The sequence below is a fragment of the Medicago truncatula genome, chromosome 5 (genome assembly GCF_003473485.1).
Source record: "Medicago truncatula cultivar Jemalong A17 chromosome 5, MtrunA17r5.0-ANR, whole genome shotgun sequence".
NCBI classification, from domain to species: Eukaryota; Viridiplantae; Streptophyta; class Magnoliopsida; order Fabales; family Fabaceae; genus Medicago; species Medicago truncatula.
In genome coordinates, this window is record NC_053046.1 from 13,763,038 (window position 1) to 13,782,417 (window position 19,380).

At 32.6% G+C, this 19,380-nt stretch overlaps 1 non-coding gene across 1 annotated transcript; it reads left to right on the forward strand.

Moving 5' to 3' along the window:
• Nucleotides 1-4,153: 4,153 nt before the first annotated feature.
• LOC112422341 (U5 spliceosomal RNA) lies at nucleotides 4,154-4,269 on the forward strand. Its single transcript, XR_003012703.1, has one exon. It is a non-coding gene; the product is annotated as a U5 spliceosomal RNA (small nuclear RNA).
• Nucleotides 4,270-19,380: the final 15,111 nt, after the last annotated feature.

Genomic DNA, 19,380 nt, shown 5'->3' on the forward strand with positions numbered 1-19,380 from the left:
TATTGTTTGTGCAAGTTTCAATGATGTTTGTCACTTTAAAAATGTTCAAACCGACAAAATCTACATAAGCTCGGTTAGGTACAATTTTCAACACTATTCACAAGTGGAACCGAATTAAAATAAATGGATGATATGCAGCTTGATTCGTTTAATCGGTTTGTCTGAAAATACAAGTGAAAAAAAATTACTTTTTAAATACTAAAAGTAAAATACTTTATTGTTTAAATTCAATCACAAAATAAACCCGTCATTTGTTATGTTTAGATATTTCTTTCTCCTCATGCAAATAAATGGGGAGAAGATTTGATTACACCTCTAACGTAGTTTAAGTCATTTATGCCACTTCCGTTTAGTTATTTCTTTCTCCTCATGCAAATAAATGGGGAGAAGATTTGATTACACCTCTAACGTAGTCTAAGTCATTTGTGCCACTTTCGTCTTTGTCAAGTACGTCAATTTTTTTAGGGGAGAACGTTAGAGACCAAAATTTAAAGAATATGACTTTGCAAAGAGGAAAAATAAATTGCATGGACTAAAACTAGTTTCTCTTTATTTATAAATATACTTTTGATCAAAACTATATTAATAAATGCTGAATATATTCTCCTAAAAAAAAAAAAATCTAAACATATATACAATTCTTGCGAATTATAAAGGTCATATATCTCATTAAATTTTAACAAAGTTGTCAGAAAATTCTTTTCTAAGCTTCCTGAACAAATATCAACATACGTACATGGTAAGATAAAACTGCAATTCCAAATGTTCTAAAACAAATAGCCTCTAGTTACTAACAAATCAAACTTATTTGCATTCACATTATTGTGCGTTTTCATCAAGCAGCTAATTCCAGTATACTATAGTCTCTTTCTACTAGCAGCACCATGCCTCCCCTTCTATAACCTTTATTAGTTTTGCATATGATACTTGAAAAATACTCCTCAAAGGGACAGCCAAAACAATAATCATTGATTAGGCTAATTGTTCATTAAAAAATTCACATTCAATTAAACAAACGAAGGGACAAAAAGTTTTAGTTTGCATTTTTGTTTAATTTAGATATTGTAGCAAGAGGTATTCAATTACAACAATTGACCTATAGTGAAAGTATGTGTTCTGCATCTGTTTGAATGCAAGTTTGGTGTCATGCACACAGTAAAGAATCAAAATTAGTAGGTTATCATAGATTAGTAAAATTCTTATGATTTTGATCAAATCAAAATCAGGATCAAAATCTATCTCCTCGCACAATTTCTCAGGCATCATTGGACTCATAGGAGATCCGTAATCAATAGGTTGTAAAAAGTTGAAATAAGCATACTTAATGTTAAATTGAATATCATAAAACTTGTGTCAAACTTTCTTATTAACATTGGATATGGACAAGAAAAGAGGAGGATTGATCCTTACATAAGCATGACATGACAGAAAGATCCCATGTATCATAAGCATGACATGACATATTGGAAAACCAAGTTGCTTAATCATGAATATTATGGGTATGAATTTGCAATAGCATAAAAACTGGGGGAATGTGCCAAGCAATGCTGCAACATTTTCTTCTTACTTGTAAATTAAATATAAATGGTACAATATGAAATCAGGTAAATTAAATATGTTGAGAATATCATTCAACAGAAGAAAGATTAAGAAAAACAGATACATGATGCAATGCCAAGGAAAAGAAGGGAATCATACAAGTAAAGAATCTCCCCATTCTTAACAGTACATTCAAACGGTGAAGGGTCATTGAAGTATAAAGGAAACTTTGAAATCTCATCCTCCAAGTTCTCCGGAGAAGGAAATACCTAGTCGGCTTCTCAAGTTCCAAATCAAACTCTCCAGTATCCTACAAAAAATATATATATCCACAACACCCCAAATGGATTCAATTCCAAAAGCTAAAACCTTTGGCAGTGACCTTGTTTGCATAAAGAACTTAACTCGACACTTATAGCATTGACGCTTATCATATAAGTACTTATGTATAACAAAACGTCAAGTAAAATCAAACTGTCTTTATTTAAGCTCTATGTTCTTTTCATAAGCTATCCTGAAATTGGAGTGTTGGTGGAGATTCTAAACGTTCTATGGTTCTGTTGCTTCCTAAACTTAATTCTCGTACTTCTCTCCATAGTTCTTCTATCTTCTCATTCATTCCGAGAATATGTAATTTGATGCTGATGAGTTGTTATTAATTTCCCCCAAATTGGTACCAGTAAGAAGCCCCGATACCTGACACGATACCGATATGGGAAAATTTTCAAAATTCCCGATACGATACGGCCTCGATACGTTATTAAAAAATTAAATTTAAAATTAATAGTATAAGTGCACAATGTATAAAGATAACTAAAAATGATGATAAACAAACATTCACATTAATGAAAATGATCAAAACAAGTGACAATTACATATTTTTTCCGCACAAATTAGATAGAATATAGCTAAACATCATTAGTACCATCCAAAGAGAACATCATAAGTACTATAAAAAAAAGAACATCTTTGTCTAATGTTGACTACTTAACAGTTAACACTAATTTATATCGAAACAAATAGCAGAAGAAACATAACATTAGAGAGAAGAGAAACAGAGTAGAATTCAATCAGTGGTAATGGTTAGAAGAGATAATAGTTATTGCTATGTGGTGACGAGAAACCCTATTTTTTTTAGGTTAGGAGAGACAATATGATTTTGATAGCGCTGCCAGACTTGATAGGTGTCGGAGTATAAGTAAGTTGTGTCGGAGTACAAGTTAGTCGTATCCGACACGTATCAGTCATTTTTTTTTTCCTTCAAAAAATAAATATTAACTGTGTCGTATGCCTTTGTTTTATTTCTGTATAATATCTTTAGGCTAATGTATTAGTCTTTGAAATGATAGCATAACTTCATAGACCAATGCTGACTTGATTTATGGATGACAATGATTTGTTATTTGATAATCAGTAACGTTCCGGAGATAGTAGTTTTTGCAATGCCATGTTATTCTTAGCACTAGTCATTTCGTATGTTAACAATGGCCAGGACAAAAGAGGGTATTCTGCATGCTGTCGAAATTTGTGGCTTCTACCTTGATATTTTATCCCTGTAATTTTTTTTCTGTTTCCTTGTCATTTTAGAAATGAGATTTTTATATGCTGCGGTTTGAAAATCATAATCAAATCACCAAATAGATGTGACTTTACCCAAATGGGATAGTATATGAGACCCTTTTGGACACCTTTAATATTTTCGCCCCAATAATTGGGGAATTGCCAAGTTTTAAAATTCTATTAGTTCTCTTAACTGTTGCTTTTTATACTCTTAACTGAAATCTGATGATTGGATAAAATATTCGAAGTCTTGAGATGTTTGGCAGTGGCTCAATTTGTATACTGTGTATGCTTAAGCATTCTGGCGGGGCGTTGTATATATTTTTCGTTAAAAAAGTTAAATCAATAACCTTGTTATGCAATGAAGAGTACCGTTTGTTTCATCTTTCATAGGAATTTGGTATTTTTGAATAAAGTATTTATGTCTAACTGTTATAGTGCATGTATAACCAGTTGACCAGTGTCAGTACACTAAGATAAATTCTCATTGTCTTCAACATGATTCTTCTGTATTCTATATCCATGGTAGATTTTGATCAAGAAAATGGCAAGGTTTGTAAAGACTTACTTAACACAAAAGACAGAATAAATCGTTTAGCTCGATGCAGCTCATCGGTTGGAAGGTGAGCTCATCTGTTGGAAAACAAAGGACCAACTTAAGGGAAAAAAAGATTAATCCGAAGTCTCTTACTGCACACTAAAAACTGTAGCTCCTTACTGTAATTTCATGCCTTGTTAATACTGTTAAGTATTTTGTTAAGGATATATATAATAGGGATCAAATCCTCTCACTCTTGTCTCTCTTTCTTTTGGAAGAAAAGCTTCATTGAATGGTTAATGTTCTAGTTTTGAGATATTGCAGAAAACTAAAATGATTTTAAACGCATGAAATCAAAGAGAAAAAGATTAAACATTTCAAATAAATGTGTCAAGGAATAGGGGAAATATGTGAGAATAGGTGGGTGTCTGATAGAGTCCCACATCAACCAATTCATAAACTAAACTATGCAGTTCACATATAAAAAGAAAGGACCTCTACCTCTTACAAGCACGGAGCCGAGTGATGATCACATAGCGAACTATTCTTTCGCCTTTTACTAAAGAATACCGTGTGAGCGTTGCTATTAGCGGCATACACTAGTTTTTGGGAGAGTCCTCTTCACAGAGGGCTTTGCAATTTTAGTTCAATATTTTCCTATTCTAATCTTGCTCTTTCTAAGCAGGCTTTTTATATTTATGTTTATGTTTATAGTAACCATCATGAACGTGATAAATTTCAACTCTTTCATTTTAATTTATTTACTTAACACACTCATTTGTATTTGTTGAAAGTCAAATAAATCCTACTAAAATACGTAGATACCACATAAAGTTGGTAGAACTCTGTGAAGTTTAACCAATATATAATAGAGTGTGTTAGGTAGTGTGATATTAACATTTATTCATTTCATTAGTTGTATCATTTTCTTCTCATTGAATTGATCAAATCATTCAAATTAGTTAGCATAAAGAAGCAAGTTCATAAAATTATAGCAGACGAAGTTGCCTCCTCAATGACTGGCCTCGCACAACTGCTAGTTTGATTGCTTGTTCATTTGGTATTTGAAACAGCAGACCTTGCTACTCTGATTGAACGAGTGATTTAAGACTTTTATTGTTCATGGCATGAACATTTCAGATGCAAATCTTTTCTTCTGCTTCTTATCCGAAACAAGGATTTTTCATGGCATGAATTCTTCAGATTCAAAGAAGTGTCTTTAGTTTTGGTAACTGCTATGAAATAAACCATGTTACCAAACATATAACACTCCTTAAAATTCCATTCATTCCTGATAAACTATATCAAAAAGCTTATTATCCATTTCCTCACACGCTACAGATTGAAGCTGAATAGGAAGTACATAACTTAGGTGTAAGAAAAAAATGAGTGGTACCAAAGTTGTAGAAAGAGGAGTTATGCATTTAACAAGTTTAGATATCAGATTGGCTAACTTGAATAAGAGATACGATTCAATTCCATTAATAGCTCGACAATCACCCTCAAATTTTGCATTGTTAGAAGAACCATCCAGCAAACTGTTAAGGAACCTGTAGCATAAATGAGACACTTACTCTTGAATAGATATTTACGCCTATCTTCTAATTTTCTATAGAACGCAACATTTCCAAGGCATACTTGTCATACTGATCAGTAGAGATTTTATCATTTGAAGCCCTCTATTTCCTTTCGGCAGATGATTCCTTGCTGAATGTATCCACTCATACAATGTCTGTCAAATTAGCAAGGGAAATTTTTATAAGGTGAATACGTAATGTTACTTAAATTGCAATGCATTGTATTGTCACTGTGACTGTTGTTAACTCATCGCCAATCCATGATCAAAGGCAAATTTAACCAACAAAAAAAAAAACACGCTAATACAAAAACTGAGTGGCTTAAGCACAATACTCAGTTTTTTCCAATTCATTTTCAATTCAACATCAGCACGATTGATACACACATTTACATATCTACTTTAGAGTTGAGAAATGACACTTCATGGCAAACCTTTGATCAACTTCTAGGGTACAATGTTGTCAAGAAAAATTTATAATAGAAATTCAGAAACACAATCCAATAGAATAAGACACCATTCTCTAATCCAATTCAGGTATCAACAATGTGTGCAAAATCACGACATTAGGCTTGTTTATGAAGAATGACATACATATAACCACTTTAATTGATCTTTCTCTTTGTCAGATCACACAACAAAGTTCCGATTCTCTTTGATATCTCACGCCTTTCTACATATTGGCATAAAGTGACCGCACTTTATGTGAAGATCAGGGCCGGCCTGATGTGTTTCTAGGTCTAAAGCGAAATTTAAACAGAGGCATTTTAAATGTGTTTAGAGAGAATAATACAAATTAATTAAAAAAAATCCATAAGTACCCTCAACCAAAAGTAATTCTATATGATGTGTGTGTCCGACACTAATTAAATGAGTAATTTGTCAACTAGAAATTAAACTTTGTTTTGTCACAACTTCATTAGTGTGTGTGACATTATGTGTGTGTGTGAATGTGCGTGCGTGCGTTTTGAAAATGATATTTCATATAGATATTATTTACCAATTGTTAGAGATCATAAAATAACAAAATAATATTGAAATTATACAAATATAAATTAATGTTTTACTTTTACAAACTTTTATTACACACTACTTGTCTTAATATATTTAAAACAACCGACATCGAATTAGATTGATAGGAATCTGAAGGCAAAAAGAATTTAAGTATGGTTCAAATAACTAGTAAAATAGCTAGCATTGAAATCGAACTTGCAACATGAATTATGACTCATCATTTACATACCACTTGAGCTTCGAGTGAACATGTTTACAAAATTTGACGTTCAAAAATATTTTCAAAAACAAAAATATGAGGCCTAATACGGGGCGTTAAAAATTCGGGGCCTAAAGCCTTTGCTTTAGTGTCAGCTCCCTTAGACCAGCCATGGTGAAGATAGTAAAATAGAGACATGTATGATAAGCTTGAAATGTAGAGTCATACGATGTTCAGGCTGTTTTGATTTTTTATTTTTTTTTATCGAATGCCACTCTGACCAATGTGCCATTACACAATATAATCAAGATTTTGTGAAAATTATTTAAGGTAAGTTGAGAAATCATCCCATTAGGTTAAGACTTTTGAAACTTTCTTTGTATTGAAGATATGAAATGTCAATTGTTACAAGGGATTAGAAATCACAATTGCTAGTTGGGGTCAGGCTGCTAATAGTCATCGTATATCATTGCCATCATCAGTCCTTTCTGCTAATAATATGCCCATTGATGCGCTTGTTGTTGCTGCTAATCGAACTCTGTTGCCTGTTGTATACTATCCAGGGTATATTTAATTTGCTCTAAGCCTTGCCTAACCAAGGTTAATTTATAGTATAACAAATACAAACTTTTGGATTAGGATATACTTTTCTTGAGTGTAATGTTTGTTTCTGCTCATTTGCAGAGCATGCGTGTCAGAATTTGTTGTTCCACTTTCAAAATACAACAATGCTTTATTTGTCTCTCAATTGTCCATTGGATTGAGATTTGATATGATGTTTGAGACAAAAGCATTTGATACGTGCTGGTAAATCAAACATCTGAACTATTGAACTCTGTGTGTAATGTAGCATCTATTTTTGCTAAGGCTACATAGATATATAATATACGTATATTCTTTATACTGTCATTGATGTGTGTAAAATGTTTTTAAGAAGCAGTAAAAATATTGATGTATGCTTAACCCTTCTGCAGCAATATGGGTACTATTGTGGGCATCAGTGATTTGGATCCCTTAATGTGGCCAGATTCAAGATGGAAAAACATCGAGGTTAAGTGGGACAAGCCAGATTGTGGGGGAAAACCCAATAGAGTTTGTTCTTGGGACATTCTTTTATCCTCCCGGTCTTTGGCATCAAGTTCTAAAAGGCCGTTACAATCTAGATTGTCTGGTATATTTTCTTTACTTTCTTAAAGTTTAGATTTTATATGTTAATTTTTCATCAAATTCTTAAAGTTTAGATTTTATCTGCATTGCATTCATTCACTTTGTTATATTTAAACTGAGAACTGACATGCACGTCTTCTTTATGTTAAGAAATAACGTGTTCGCAATCAGCTATTTCATTGTCTCGGAGCAAGAAGTGCCAAGATAGTAGTGTAGTTGAAATGAAAGGTGGTAGTACTCTCAAAATGGCAGAAGTATTATTGTTTAACGACCCCGTCGATGGTTCACTGGAAGGTTAGATTTTTTATCCTATTTCTTCAAATTCAGCTTCCTATATGCTCATTTGTAAAGACCATTGATATTCTTTTTGATACTGCTGTATATGCTTAGACTGATTGCTTGAGAGGTGTAACTGAAAATATCATGTTAGGTCAACTATACCCGATAGGCACTGATGAATATACCCGGTTACTGATGAATATACATGTCTCTATTTTACTATCTTCACCAGGCCGGTCTAAGGGGGCTGACAATAAAGCAAATGCTTTAGGCCTCCAAATTTTCAACGCCCCGTATTATGCCTGTCAAATTTTGTAAACATGTTCATTTGAAGCTCAAGTGGTATGTAAATGAGGAGTCATAATTCATGTTTCAAGTTCGATTTCAGTGTTAGCTATTTTATTAGTTATTTGAACCATACTTAAATTCTTTTTGCCTTCAGATTCCTATCAATCTAATTCGATGTCGGTTGTTCTAAATATATTAAGACAAGTAGTGTGTAATCAAAGTTTGTAAAAGTAAACCATTAATTTATATTTGTATAATTTCAATATTATTTTGTTATTTTATGATCTCTAACAATTGGTAAATAATATCTATATTAAATATTATTTTCACACTAATGAAGTTGTGACAAAACAAAGTTTAATTTCTAGTTGACGAATTACTCATATTTAATTAGTATCAGACACACATCATATAAAATTACTTTCGATTGAGGGAACTTATTGATTTTTTCAATTACTCATATTTAATTTTGCCGGACACACATCATATAGAATTACTTTTGATTGAGGGAACTTATGAATTTTTTTAATTAATTTGTTTTATTCTCTCTAAACACATTTAAAATGCCCTTATTTAAATTTCGCTCTAGGCCTAGAAACACATCGGGCCGGAATGGTTCTTAGGTAAAGAAGTTTATGATCATTGCCCAATTATGTTAAGTGAAGCATCACAAAATTGGGTCCCGAAACCGTTTTGCATGCTAAATTGTTGGAAGAACGTAGAGGATTACCATACTTTTTTATATGAAAAACATCGTTAAATATTTGCACCGTTCTTGTTGCATATATTAAATGTTTATATATGTTGAAATAAATTTTAGATACATATATGAGAAATTCGATATGATAAAATATTTGAAACTCGTGATAATTTTCAATATTTTTTTTTGAGGGAATACTTTACAATATACAAACATCAATGTAATGTTTTTATTAAATAAAATTTTATTTTATATGAAAAACATCTTTCAATGTTTGCTGAACGGTTATAAAATTTAGGAGGTAATAAGTTTTAATAAGGATGATTACCAAGTTTTGTTGGACTTCGATTTTTATATATCATTAGTCGATATGACCATCATTCGTAATTAATTTTTTAAAAAACAAATAGATTAGTTTCATAATTATCAATGGGAATTGATTACACTTGTGATGACCATTATCCGTAATTAATTTTTTTAAAAACAAATAAATTAAATTTTACTATATGACCATTATGCACATAAAATTAAGGAGATCATGAATTTTATTAAAGACAATTATGAAATTTTGCTGAACTTCGATTTTTATATATTGTTAGTAGATTTTTTATCGGTTCAACACCCATAGAGCATTTTTTTTTCCTTTCTTCTTCTTTAGTAATTTTTTTTTTTTTTTTTGTATTAGAGGCCTCGATTTATGCGTTATTTATAATGGATTTAAGGTACATATGTTCTCAAGACTCACTCTTTTTCCTCTAATTCATCCCAACTTTCCTTAATATATTGACTTACATATTTACAAATAAAAACACATAACTATTTTCTTGTTAGAGCACTTGTAATTTTTTGCTCATGCTTGTTGTATAAAATAACAAAGTTATAACAAAAAACATTATAATTATAGACATTTTCTGTGTTACTTACAATGATGAATATTTTTTATGTTTACGAATCTTATTTTCAATTTAAAATAGACGATTGCTCTTTTAAAAAAAAAATTGTATTTTGTTTAACTAGGGGCCTATTTTTCTTTTAGAGCCGAGCCTCCATTTCTATAGAAACGGCCTTGATTTTGATGCAACATTATCCGGAAGGTGAACGTAATTTTTATTTTATTTTTAACTAGTTACAAGCCCAACATTTGCACGGGCTTATGTTTAAATTTTATACTTCCTCGGTTCTTAATAATAAACACATTTTCAAAAAAGTTTTTTCCTTAAATATATATAAGTTCGTATACAAATTATTATGTGATTTACAAGTTTCATATACCCTTAATTAATACTACTAAATTTTTTATTAGAATATGAAATATCAAATTAAATATATATACAAAACAAAAGACAATTTTTTTTAGTCAAGCAGCTTAGTGGTTAGAGCTCACACAAATTGTCCCCGTGAGCATAGTTCAGTTGACATGGATATGCATTGTTATATGCAGGGGTCGGAGTTCGAACCCGGACACCCCACTTATTCTTCTTGAAAAAGGAGAATTCTAACCACTAGGCTACCTGACAAAAAAATAAAAAAAGAGCTCACACAAATTAATTGTGGAGAAGTGAAGTATCCAGGATTCGAACCTCGACTCCCGCATATAATATGCAATATCCCTATCAATTGAGTTGAGCTCAGAGGATAAACAAAAGATAATTTAATAATATTGATAAATAAAATAAACATATTACTATACTATTTCTCTCAAAAAAAAAAACTATACTATCAACTTTTTTTATATATAAAAAATTGCCACATCTATTATAATGAGTCGGGAAACTAATTTACCCCCATATAAAATGTTTGGTACTAATTTGAATATTATTATAAAGTGGACTATGAGAAAATTTTTAAGGACCAAATTGAATTTTACTCAAAATCAAAATTGATTTAATATTAATGTTGGATGTATGAATATAAGTTGATGTCTATCGCAGAAAATCCAACTCATTCCATAGTCAAAGTTTTCATTTAGAATTGTTTAAGGTAAGGTTGAAGTACCAAAACAAAGTTACTCCCTCCGTCCCTATATATAAGATCCTTTTGCCAAAATCACGGGAATTAAGATAGTGGATATTTGTATTAAAGTTGTTTGTAATCACTATTGTTTTTACAATTTTATCCTTTAAGAAAGAAGGTTAGTTTATGTTTTCAACATGTTATTTATTGTTGACAGAAGAAAAAGATGTATAATAAATAGGGGCATGTATGTAAAGAATTAATTAATGTAGTTGGAAATAACAAAGGAGTTTTATAAAAAGGGACAAAAAAAATTCTCAAAAGGGTCATATAATTAGGGACGGAGGGAGTACTTTTGAAAAAAGGTTGTATCTTATTAACATTTTGCAATTTCAAAAGTCATTTTTGAATATAAGAAATGCTATTGAAAAACTATATGTCAAACTCCTTTTAATACACTCCCATACATAAAGCCACGTCACCCCTTTTGATAGTGGTCTACCGAATCACCTATTCTTCAAGTTGAAAAGAAAATAATTTAATTTTTATTTTTACATTCTATTGATGGGAATGAAGAGCAAGCTCTCAAGGAGATTGATGACAATGATTCATGTACCGTTGATTTAGAGGCTAAGGGTGGTCAAGAACCAACCATTGGAATGAAATTTGATCACAAGAAAATGCTTATTCATTCTACACTCATTTTGCTAAGGCAGTTGGATTTGAGATATCAATTAAAAATAGTTCCCGTTCAAAGATTTCTAGAGAGTTTATTGATGTAAGTTATGCTTGCACGAGATACACGGCAAGAAGCGAGAATCCAATTCACAAAATCCACGTCCTTATTTGAAGGTGGGATGCGAGGCTAGTTTACGTATTAAAAAAAATTGTGATGCGAAATGGATTGTTCATAGCTTCATTAAAGACCACAATCACGAACTTTTTTCAGCATATTCACATTATTTTCCTTGCCATAGAGAAATCAATAAAGCTCAAAAGCATTCTATTGAAACTTTGCACCATGTTTGGAGTGAGAACAAGCAAATTTTTTGCCACAATGGCCAAAGAATATGAAAGATATGAAAACATTGGTTGCTTGGAGGATATGAAAGATGTTGTGAAAATTCAATAAAAGGGTATGATTCAATTTCTTCTTTCGTATGAATTTGAACAGAATTTCATTAACTCAAACCAAACCAAGTTGAGCTACACATCCTCACCTTATAGCCCTACAAATTCTCTTTAAACGGTGTGGGACTTCAGCCTCTGTTGCTGCTGGTTTCAAGTCCAAATTCTCTTTCCAAAAGTAATAGCACGTAGTAATTAGTCAAAGCTATTCTCTGTTTGGTTTTGTTGAATAAAATCAGTGATAAAGGATAAAAAATTTACACTAAATTCTAAACTAATTTTTCCACTTTAAACTTTCAATTCTCAGTGGTCCAGACCCAAATGTTACTCATGGATCCTCTTCCCTCTATTAACAAGGGGTATGCCCAAAAATATAGTAGGGCTTAAACCCATGATCTTCAGATCCAAAACCTATCATTTTACCATTAGACCAAACCGCAAATAAACCCTTGGAGTTTATAGTTTTATTTATTTTAATCTAAAAGAACTTTAAATACTTTATTAATTGTTTTAAATTGGTATTCCATCGATTCTCGTGAGCTTAACTCAGTTGGTATGAACAATACATAATATATGCAAGGTCCGGGGTTCAAACCCCGACCACCACAAAAAAAAAAAAGACTATATCAGAGAGGGGCACAAGTTTTTCTCTTTTTATTTTATGAAGAAATAAATATATGTTTTCCACACAAAAAGTGAACAAGTGCCTCCACCTAAGCAGAACCAAGCACATCACCACAGTAGTAAAAATGGTTTGTGATTGTCATTAACATTGAAACTTGAAAGAGGTTTGGTATCTTAGCCAAAAAAAACTTTCCATAAGTCCTTCATTTAGCTCATATTTAATTTAATTAAAGGAGATTGAGTGAGCTCCTCAATGTTAAAACTTTTGGAAATACATTTAGTTAGTATATAAGTCACTTTGTTGGTTCATTTGTACCATCTTCCTCACTTTCATATTTTCTCACATTCATTCATCTCAATACACTTTACATATATATTCTCTCCTCTTTTTACCCAAACCCATACAAGTGCAGAATAATAACATAAAATTTATGAATAATAATAGTTCCTTCAAAATATAAAAAATAAGGAGTTGGTAAATATTTACATTAGAATTAAATCAAATCGTCTATCATGATATTGAAGTCTCACTTTTAAAGTGTGACCATGAACAGCATAATAGATGATTTGATGGGAAGCTCTAAATGCCACCCAATTTACAACCCCAGTTTCACTTTCACCCGTGAAAACAATAAAACTTGTGGCTTGATGGCTTACTACATAGCAAAGAATTCCCAATTTTATATTAAACTTTTTGGCTGCGTTTATTGAATTTAAATGGATCAAACCATTGCTTCACAATGTTATGCTTATCTTATATTTATTTCATTTCACTCAAAGTTTTGCTTTGTTTTCCTGATTGTTTACAATTGCATTTCCAAATCGATCTGTTATTCCGTGGAACCTTACTATTGATCTATCTACATATTAACTTATAACAATGAAATTGAAGTGCCTCAGTCAAGTAGATTAAACTTGTTATTATCAAGATATATATTAGTGTGGCTGAATATTTCACCTTAATGTGATCAATTTCTACTCTATCATGCTGCTATCTAACACACACATTTTAACATTTTTCTATTTGTTAAAATTCAAATTAATCCTACTAAAATATGTAGATTCCACATAAATTTGCTATAACTCAAGTGAATTTTAACCAATATAATAATGTGTTAGGTAGTGTGATGTTAACATTATTCATTTCTGTTAATTATCACTTTTATTCTCATTGAATTGTATCAAATCATTCAAGGAATTTATAAACCTGTAGCATAAAGGAGACACCTTATTGATGAATAGATATTTACTCATATCTTCAAATTTTCTATAAAATGCAACATTTCCAAGGCATACTTGTCATACTGATCAGTAGAGATTTTATCATTTGAATCCCGCCATTTCCTTTCAGCTGATGATGAGTTAACGTTTGCTGAATGTATCCTTTCATACAATGTCTCCTGAATATGTAATGTTAAATTGCAATGCATTGTTTTGTCACTGCTGTTAACCCATCACTAATCCATGATCAAAGGCAAATATAACCAAAAAAAATCGCTCAAAAACAAAAACCGAGAGGCTTAAGCACAATACTCGTTTGCACGATTGATACACACATTTACATATCTACTTGAGAAAACAAAACTTCATGGCCAAACCTTTGACATCTTCTAGGATACAATGTCATCAAGAAAAATTTATAAGAATATAAATTCAGAAACACAATCCAAAAGAATAAGAAATCATTCTCTAATCCAATTCAGGTATCAGCAATGTGCGCAAAATCACGACATTGGGCCTGTTTATGAAGAATGACATACATAAAACATAAGGGTGTTTATGCCTCATTAAATGTAAAATTTTGTACCTGATGAAGTCTAATCAGCAATGACTATCAACCCTGTGTTTTGGGAACTGACAAGTGATGTTTTTTTTTTTTTTGCAAGGTGGGTGATAAAGGTTTATGAATAACGTAAACTTAGAGTTCCTTTTAAAAACAAAAAAGCTTATCCTTAGAATATGTAAATGTTTACATTGATAGGAAGCTCTAAGTGCCACCAGATTTGCAACTCTAAATCATCTATTGCACGTGTAAACAAAGAAAAAAGTGGCTTGATGCATTATATAGCCAAAAAATCCAGTTCATAAGTCCTTCATAAAGGAGGTGAAGTGGCCTCCTTCACGATTGTTGGTTCATTTCTACCATCTTCCTAATTTTCACATTTTCTCTTATTCAATCAATTCATTGTGTTGTGTTTAGATATTCACTAACAAAAGCCTCAATTGATTTTAAAATAATTTGTTATTCATTTGTACCATCTCATTTTAGAATTGGTATATGTTAACTTTAGAATTAAATCAAATAATCCATCATGATATTAAAGTATCACTGCAAGTGCAACTAGATTTGCAACTACAGTTTCACAGTGAAAACAATGGAACTTGAGGCTTGATGCCTTACAAAGTAAAGAAAATCCAATTTTATATTGAACTTTCTGGCTGTGTGTTCTGACTTTAAAGGATGTGGGACTTCTTCAGCCTCTACCAGTTTTTACAACTCCAACCTCTTTGTCCTTCTCTTTAAGAACGGATCACATCACACTATTATCGTTATCAATGTTGCCATACAATGGTAATATGGTATGCTTATCTTATATTCATTTCATTTCACTCAAACATTTGCTTTGTCTTCATGATTGTTTACAATTCCAAATCTATTAATTTGTTATTCTTTTGAACCTTACTTATGACATTGCATTCACATTAATTCTATCTATATTAGTGCCTTGTAACAATGAAATTGAAGTGCCTCAATCAAGTAGATTAAACTTGTTATTATATGAAGTTATTAGCAGGTAAATAATCTGTTATTCATTTTTGTGCTTATTGATTAGCCTTCATGTGCATGCATTGCAGATTATAAATTCAAATTGTTTACACATCGTCAATATTATATTATATGATATATATGTATCAATAAGCAGCAGTTTCTGCATGAAAGGAACTGATATAGAAGTTCCTGTAATAGTAAGTTTTGTCCAAATTTCAACCATCACTCCTTTCTTATTATATCTCTTTAATAAGTCATATATCTCGATTTTGATTTCTATTTCTTTAATTAGTAATTTAACAAATAAAATTAAAAAAAAACGATATCGGAAATGAGTGAATGTAAGAAGGGCATTATAAATAAAAGCATAACTGTCCTCGTTCTCATTTTTTTCTTCTCCATACATCCGTTTCCCAAAAAGAAAAGAAAAATAAAATGGTGGGCACCGTCGTCGACCGTCAGCCCAACGTGGATCATATCATTTACATCGTCAACCTGTGGGGCACCAATATCATCGTCACAGTTACTTCCGTTGCCTCCTCGTCCAAACCTGGATCGAAAAGGCGCTCCAACTCCGTAGCGATGTCTATCCCAAGTTTACCTTCATCTTAGGCTTCGCCATTGATCCGGACATAAACACGTTGCAGTTCTGTGTTGGTCATCGCTGCCTCAGTTTCCAGCTCGCTCATGCAGCTACCACACCGGATTGTCTCCGTGTTTTCATGAAGGATCGTAGGATTGGATTCCCAGGGTTCAAAAACTTAAATTATTCACAAGATCTGAAGTCGTCGAAGCAGGCCTTGGAGATGTTCATAAATCCTGCTGATCTCACACTGTGGCGGGAACGGTTGTTGAATTACTCCGTGGATGACATTGTTAAAATAACTCTTGGATTCAAGGTGCGGCTGAAAGAAGACGTTAGGATGAGCGATTGGAGCGTAGAACGTCTCAGTGATGAACAAGTTGTTTATGCTTCCGTTAAAACTCATTGTGCTTTTCGCATTGGAAGGGAATTTAAGGTTTGGCGTTGGGGTTGATTGAATGTAATTAGGGTTATTTTACTAAAATGTATGTTAAAGAGTCATTTATGCATGGCTTATTTCTCCTATTACATGTTGATTTGACATTAATCCTCGTGTTACTTAATTTTGAAAACATTCAATGTGACAATATTGGAAATGAAAAATCTGATTTCCACTTATGTTGATTTATGCATACTACTGCTTGTGACAGAATTCCTTAAAGCATAACTAAACCTATCAAACCTGGAGATCATCTTCATCATCATCTTCATCCTGATCTTCCTTCTTCTTCTTGAGCTTAGGGACAATGATTTGTAGAACATTGTTCTTCAAGTTGGCAGTGGTGTGAACAATGTCGCCGTGCTTCCCAGTTAAGTTTTTTCTTTTTTTGAATAAGAAAATTTATTAAAGTCACCCGAATCATACAAGACTTACAATAGGTGCTCAAAATAATGCTACAATACAACAGGCCTGATCTGGCAGTAACCCAAAAACCGGGACAGACAACACCCTAAAACACCAACAAACTCAGAAAACTGAGCTGCAACCCCACTGCGAAAAAACGCAGAAAAAACAGCAGGAGCTGCGCCTAAAAAACTGCTAGAAACAAAAAACCAGAACCACCCCCTACTGCACATAAACAGCAGGAGCTTCACCTGTCAACCAAACTAACACAGCAGCCAAAAAACACCCACAGCAAGGCTTAGTTATCTTGCAAAACACTCCCTTGGATTCCAACTCCATTCGTAAAACATACACGAAGGGATTTTGAGCCGCGATAAACTCCATTGCCAAGACATCATTTGGATTTCGTCGACAATCTCATCCGACTCCTTAAAACAGTTGTTAAAAATCCGATCATTCCTTGCTCTCCAAATCACCCAAAGCGTGGCATGCAAGACTAACCAATAACCTTTCCGGAGCTTTCTCTTCCCAGCCTCCTCACTCCAACAGACGAAATGGTCAAACAAATTTTGCGGAGTAATAAAGTTAGGAGAAATACTTGCATAGAAGCGTACATAACATGTGGCACTTACAAACATCCAATGAAATCATGACAGGTCATAAAAGCTTAAAAAATTATTAAAATGTTAAAATTAAATAAAAAAAAATGAGTTTTCTTTCTCTTCTCTTTGCTTAAACCGGTGGAATAATTCTAGAAACGCCAAACTTCTCTTGTTGTTTAAATTATGAAGATGGTTATGTCTCATCCACTGCTCATTGTAACACCATAATTAACGGATCCAAATCATGTAGAGATTGTTTCTAAATCATGCTGTATTGGGTGTTATTGCAATCCAATCGAGCAATGGGTCAAATTCTATTAAAATAGTTAGTTTTAATAACTTTGCATTTGGAAATTCAGATCTCTTGAAAGGTTGAAATTTTCTCTTCCATGAGTTGAGATATGGTGGCTGAATGTTTTTTTAAGGTTATGTTCCTAGATTTTCAGAAACACTAATAGAGAAATATAAAACAAGAACATAGATTCAGTTTATGAGCGATTCAAAATAAGACATGATCTATACCACGATGCAAAAGGATGACGATGGTTCTGTTTCTATTTTCATTTTTTTTAAATTAAAAAAAATAATGATATGTCATGATTTCATTGAATGTTTGTAAGTGCCACATGTTATGTACGTTTCTATGTAAAAATTTCTCTAAAGGTTAATATGTAACCAACCAAGCACCTTAGACCATACCTTGAAGGCAAACTGACAATGAAGGAAAATATGTGAGGAGATTTCAGCCCTCAGATTGCAGAAAACACAATTCACTGAGTCATCTAAAGGCAAAACTCTCCTCCTTGCCAGGTTTAATTTAGTCGGAATTCGGTCAAGAAGAAGTTGCCACGAGAAAGCCACCACCTTTGTAGAAGCCAGGCTTTTCCACACGGACCCAAACACCCTTTCTTTGGTACCACACAATTCCTCTCTCGGTATCAACAAATTCTCCAAGATCTTGTAGGTTGAACTCACCATAAAACTACCTGTCTCCTCCGACTTCCACCACCACCTATCCTCTCCTCCCACTCTTCTCCAATTCCCAATTACCTCCAAAAGACTATTGCACAAAATGGTTTCCCACACAGAGTTTTCTTCGTCAAACCAAAGACAAATAGCCTACTTCCCAGTTAAGTTGATTGTTCCATTGAACTGATTCCGGCCAGGAAGAGCATCCTTAACGGTGAGAGTGTTGTCATCCACAGTAACCTCAACTTCCTCCTTCCTGACACCTCTGAACACATACACACTCAAAAACAACAGAGTCCTCCGTCTCTCTCACTTTGGTCAAGCGATCCATCAACGAAATCATGAAACGGAAAGGACGCCAAGGATAATCCGCATCGATTTCATCATCGTTGGGGTTGAAATAGCGAACCAGTGGAGGTGCGGTGTAGGAGATGGCGAGGTAAGACACGGCGGCAGTAACAATGGAGTGGCGGCGAATCAATGCAGTTACGGTGGCTTTGATAGAGGAGAAGAGGCGGGAAAATGCCATTGAGTTGATCAATGAGAAATGGCTTAAGAAGAAGGTTCTAGAATGATACTAACTTGGCTACCAAGCCACTTTGCTTACTGACCACGTGTCGTATTTTCATTTGAGTCACTCATCACCTTTATAACTTACTACTTACTCATCCATTCATTGCGCATTTAATTCTTTTAATTTTTAGTTACTTTGGATTTGGATTAGTAGTTAATGAATTTTACCATATTTAACTATCCTAAGACACCGACCACAGTTAATGAATAAAGTCTATCCTTAGTTTTAATTTCTGTAATTGAATTGAATATTCAGTTTAGTTAGATTCCTTATGTCATCATTTGTTAGTTAAGGTTTCCCTTATATTCATTTCACAACGATCATAGCTTGAGCCTTGATATAGTAGTTATGCCAGCAAATTATTAGAATAAATTTAGTTGAAATTTTCATTCTTTGAAGTTCACAGTAGCACCTATGAAGTAACAAATCATATACTTACTGAATTTATTCACACTGTCAAATTTAAAAAAAAC